Here is a 6,329-nt window from a genome sequence, read left to right as displayed (position 1 = left end):
TGATGTTTTTGCATGGAAAAGATTAAGTAGTGCATGTTATCTTTCGTGCAATTCTTTTTATTATGATATATTTTCTATTTGAGTTCCAATTTTATGGATTTCCGATTATATTGAATGAATTTATTACATGTTATTTTTCGATCGATTCTTTTTATAATTCAATTTTTTTTAATTGAGTCCCAATTGTATGGATTTTCGATTATATGGGGTAAATTTACCAAACAAATAAGTTAGCAACTGGAGGTAACTAAACCTGCAAATTTAACCTTAAAACCTGTAAACGATTTTTAAACGCTCATAATTTTTAACTACTCTGCTTATGTGGGCATGGTTATGACGTCATTGGGTACCGGATAGTGATACTTTTTGTTCACGATATTGGTTATCGGAATAAAATGTCCCGTTTTGGGCACCCCTACCCAATTGCATGTTGATAGGACCTTTTCAACGTAAGGCAACACTTCTTGTATTTAAAGATCTATGTTTGACCATTTTTAATCTAATTCAACTGCAATTTTAATTTTGTTAACTTAGAAAAAAATTTGTTAGAATTAGTTGAACATTGAATAGCGATACGTCTGCTTAGATTGTTTGTGTTTGTTTTAAAATGATCAATGAATCCTAAAAATAACTTTCGTAATTAGTGGCTCTATCGACCTATCTGATTCACTGCATTTTAAAAAATACAAGCATTTTTATTATGAAATACAATTAAAATGAGTGATTGTACAACGTTAAGTCAGGCCATATTTGCGTAAATTCAAAAAACTTCAACACAAAATTTTATTTTACAAAATCAGAGAATTGAAGGAGTCACGGCACGCATATAGCACAAAAGCAATTAAGGGGAACAAAAAAATACTCACTTTAGGGCGAAATACCAATCGTAAGATAAAAAGTTGGAAATGGTTGAATAGAAAAATTTTAAACGGAAAACTGCAACAGCAATATTTTCGAAATACTTTAAGCAAGAGTATCAACGAAATACTATCTATAGGTAGTTAGGCTAATATGAAAATGCGACAGAAACAAATTAAATATAACCTCAAATGACAAAGGAAAATGGAATTATATTAAAAATAAATGAAAAATGAATAAAAAAGGAAATGCTATCGAAATAAAAAAATTAAAAATCAATACACCAAAGGGAAGTTAAAGACGAACGTAGAAAAATGCTACAGAAACATACAAAATATATTATGTTAAATTACAGAGAAAAAAATAATTGCTAAAAATAAAGTAAAGGCATAGGCCTACATTTATGCAACATCCAAAAAGGTAAAGAATGCCGAACTGTTACTGAATCTGAACCGTTTTTTGTAAGATTTTAAGGACAAGAACCGGAACTGAACCGAATAATTTGAATGAACATAAACCTTAACAGAACCAGAACCTGCAAACAAAAGCGGTTCACTCCAGCATGACGTCACAACTTGTATTTTACAGAGTTACGTTAACGCCATGTTCGAAATTTTATGACAAAAATATGAATATTGATTAAATAAAACGTTGATTTGTCATTTTTTCGATATATTATCAATGAGTTGCTGTTTTTTTAATACGTCACGTAACTTATCTTGAATGACTTAACAATTCAAAAATTATTCTTGCCTCTAACCAACGATATTGCAAACCGTGCTCAAAAATGCGTCCGATTCTCTCGGTATCCACCCGACGAATGACGATGCAACACAACGCATCCAAAACGCAACCGCACACAAAGTTGTCACGCAGCGCTAGAAAAACTGAGACTTCGAAATTCACACAAAGTCCTATCCCTGAGGGAAAACCAAGTCGGTGGGTAGCTGACCCGAACGGCGATTCCCGCGGATAAACGCAGTAGTCCGGTACAAAAGGGTCTACAATAATTAAATTTGTGACAATCTGTATATCTTCTGGTAAGTAAGAAAAGCACAAATCCTACATCTGCCTGTCTGTCTGTTTTTAAGTTCGGTAATAATAATCGGCTGCCAGGCAAATAGCGCCTTACCATCACGCGCGGTGGAAAAAGTGATCACGGAAAACAGAGTGTGCACCTTTTTAGCCACCTTTGCCGCACATGCACATTAATAGCACATCAAATTCAAGTGAGGTGCACATTAGATGCAGATTTAGTGTACATTTGGTGCAAATATCGCAAGTGCACTGAACCGTGCACTTATCGCAAGTGCACATTGTGCGCACAATGTGCACGTTTTGGTTCGTGCACGTATGACAATTGCACATTGTGCGCACAATGTGCACCTTCGAAAGCGGTGCACATATACCTTCGAAAGCGGTGCACATATAACAAGTGCACATTGTGCGCACAATGTGCACATTTTGGTTTTGAGCCCGTCTCTTAAACTCATGCCCAAAAATGGCAAAATGCATCTCATTCTTTTATACCTGGCGGGATTTTTTTGCCCAAGTTAAAACAACTGGTCACCCTGATTTTTTAGACGTTGACCAGATGTTTTTGCTGATATCTTTCGCACTTTTAAAACCGGTCTCAGTTTTAAAATGTGAATTAGCTTGAACATCACTCATAATTGCCTAAAATGGAAACACATAATAAGACCTAAAGGGCTATAATATGTAAAGCAGATAAATTCCATGAAATCATAGTATTAATACAAACGACATGAAAAAGCGTTGATGTTGTACTTATTTCGGTCTACCTCTAATGGCTAAGAGTCCCCAAAAATAATCGATCCATCCATAACGGCCGCGTAGAGTGACCGTTTCAAAGAGGGGTGTCCCGAATTTTCAACTTAGGGAATTCCCCTATTTTCCGTCTGACGTTAATGAATAATGACGTCATAAAACATTCTAATCAGAAACAACTAACGTCCAGCAAATGCGAACACGTGCGTCGTCGACACTCCTGCCAGGCGAAAAACTAAACCAAGAACGTTAAATATGTGTGATTGATTTTGGTAGAATCGTGTTTCGACTATCAGCAGCGCAGTTTCCTAAGTTCCATATACGGGACTAGCGTTAAATTACGGGAACGCCTTTCGCCACCTGCAATACTAAACGAAGATCGTTTTTCCCGGGTGTTATTATGCCACAATTAGCGCAACATCTGCGCCGAGCTATGTGCCAAGTCAGTTAAAAATTCAGGGAGTCGAACCGTTTGACATTTCCGGTTCAGGTTCGGTTCGGGTTCAAAGATTTTATCGGAATCCGGTTCAGTTCCGGTTTCGGTTTTAAGCAATTTAAAAGTTCTGGTTCAGCTCCGGTTGGACCATTGTAATATCAAAACCGGTTCATAAAGTTCCGGTTCGGATACAATACAAGTTGCGTTAAATCTCAAAATGTGGGTCGATAAATGTAGAGAATAATCTTTGAATTGTAAGTCATTTAATCTAAGTTACGTGTCGTATGAAAAAAACAGCAACTCATTATTGAAATAACTAAAAATTAAAAAAATCAACGTTTTATTTATTCAATATTCATATATTTAATGGTGAAAATAACGGCCAAAATAGACGTTAAAAGCGACATGCTTTATTTTCAAACGTTTCGGCAATTTCTAATGCCATCATCAGTGATATGAAGGCCACATCAGTTGCACCCGTTTATACACACTTTGGTCGCACCAAGAAATGATAAGAATGATAAAATGTGCGAAACAAGCGTCGCAAAAAGATAGATAAAAAGGTGCGCAGCAAAAACGAGGAGCGAGGTGTAAGCCACCTGCGAGTGTGCGTCTGACGAAACAGGTGCAGATCAACTTTGAAAATAAAGCATGTCGCTTTTAACGTCTATTTGGGCCGTTATTTTCACCACTAAACTTATGAACAGATCCGTATATAGTGTTCCAAAATATTCATATATTTTTCATAAAATTTCGAACATGGCGTAACTTGACTCTGTAAAATAGAAGTTGTGACGTCATGCTGGAGCGAACCGCTTATATTTACAGGTTAGGGTTCGGTTAAGGTTCAGGTACTTTCAAAATATTCGGTTCAGTTCCGGTTCGGCTCCTTAAAATCTTACAAAAACTCGGTTTAGGTTCGGTTACGGTTCGGACAAAATTGACCAAAAACCGGTTCATAAAGTTCCGGTTCGGTTCCGGTTCGACTCCCTAGTTAAAATACAAGCTGCGGTTGAAGGAAAATAAGTTGTGCCAATTGCACACTAAACACGTGGTCTTAGAATATGCTTTTATAGAGAATACTTTTGCGTTAAGTAGCATGACTTAAAAAAGGGCAACTTTGAAATGTGCACGACAGTCATAAATATACCACCTTTCAAGAAATCTTCTTCAGGTAACAAAAATCCATTGTTAACCAATTTCGAATATTAGCGCAGACAGCGAACAGTGAGGAACATCGGCTGCGCTAACTTCGACGTTTTAGCGAGAAAAAAGAAAGACGGTTTGTCTTAGCGTTGTTAATTGTCGAATTCACACTTAATATAATCAGCCAGCCTCAACAAACAAAAGAGAAAATAAAATACAAAAACGGAGTTTTTCGTTAGATTTTGGTTACGCATTAGCTTAAGACGCGTGACCCAATTTCATTAAAAGCATTGCCGCTTCGGACACAGTTTGCTAAACCACGAACAAAACACGATAATGTCACTTACAAAAAGGGGGGGGGGGCACAAACCACTGGATACGCCACTGTGTCACATGATCAGTAAGTAGTAACCCAAATTACCTATGGGGTCTGGGGTGTGTGTTATGAACACCCATAGCGGGTACGGAAGGAGCCCGAACAATTTTACGTTTCGTGCATTCTTGACGCTTAAAACGGCGATTAATAGGAGCTTACGGCTGTTTTAAGTCGTCTATTTGACATTAGAAAAATCGCAACACCTCGTATTCAAGTCCGATTGTCTTATTCATGTCCGATTTGTCAAGTGATTTCAATTGCGCGCGAAGCGCTATGGAATTGCTGTGCCAGAACAGTCTTTGTGACGTTTCACGTGTCAACCACAAACTGTTGCACTTCGTTGTCAGCAAAATTAACAATGCCTATTAACAAATTTTTTTTGAAATATTTATAGTTTAATTTCACCGATGGTATAAACTATAAAGCGTGGCTTCAAAATCGCCCTTTTTGAACTGTGTATAATTAGTAAATTATTCAGCTAAAACTGCGAAGAAAAACACAAACATGGCTTATTACTGAAATTAAGACGGTCATTTATTATCAGTTTAGCGCAGGGGTGGGCAATTGTTTTCAACCGCGGGCCGTATGAGAAACTTGAAATGCTATGGCGGGCCAGGTCAAAAATAAGATCTCAAATACACGCAATGTGATGTCATACTCTGTCAGGATTAAACAAATAAGCTAACGAACTTGTTATTACGTTTGTAGTTGTGATAAAATTTGCAATTTAGGTCTAATTTAAAAAAGACGCAAAGCGCGAAATAATTGCGACTCTATTTGTTTTAAAATGCCAACTTTAATTTAGATTTATAGGGGGACGTGGCGCATTGAGCACAGATAAAAAATATAGATTACATATCTTATTGATATGTTGACATTTATTAAGTTGTGGGGCGCATTGACCCAAAAGTTAAGATTATAATACGTAAAAATCGCCCACAAAAGACTTACAATGATTTTTGCTTATTGAGGCTTTAAGTTACCGATGTGTTACTTTCGGTACAACGGCCATATTGCAAAGACGACATAAATCGGGTTCATTAACTAAATTATGTTGACAACATGTAAATCGGTATGTTTCAGAGTTTAGAAAACCGCTGGTATTTAGTTCATAATTTAAAGACGGAATACATTCGACCGAAGCGCAAAAAATAAATAAATATTAGGGTAAGTTTGTTAACTTTCGTTGCCAAGAGCACCATAATGCAGAGGACGCTTTTTGTCTGTAAAGAGGCCAAAAAATCGCGTGGAATATATACGATTAAGACAGAAGGGAACAAAAATTCCCTTTTAGTACTTAAAATGGGCTAAAGAGTTTTGCGAGAAAGAGTGTTTAAGATACCATACAACCAAATGTGTAGAAACTCGCCCTTGTTTTTAATTATATGCATTTTAGCAAAAATAAGCCGCGGGCCGGATTACATCGCTATCCGGCCCGCGGGCCGTATGTTGCCCAGGTCTGGTTTTGCGGGAAGTTATAGTTCGCCGACGTTTTAATCTATGTTTCAAAATGCGACGGTCAAGCGCTCCTTTTCGAGAATGAGGCAAATAAAAACATTCAATAGAGCGACCTGCGGTGAAGACGTTTGCTGTAGCTTACACGCCTGTTTTCTACGTTGTTAAGAATGTTTGTTTTAACAATAAAATATGTTGTCGTTATCAGGCGTGTTTGAGATTTCGGTGACAGGTATGGGCGCCCGCACGGGGGGAAAGGGAATTTCAAAG

This window comes from Ascidiella aspersa, chromosome 2, assembly GCF_963924565.1.
Source record: "Ascidiella aspersa chromosome 2, kaAscAspe10.2, whole genome shotgun sequence".
NCBI classification, from domain to species: Eukaryota; Metazoa; Chordata; class Ascidiacea; order Phlebobranchia; family Ascidiidae; genus Ascidiella; species Ascidiella aspersa.
This window is presented reverse-complemented; position numbering follows the sequence as displayed.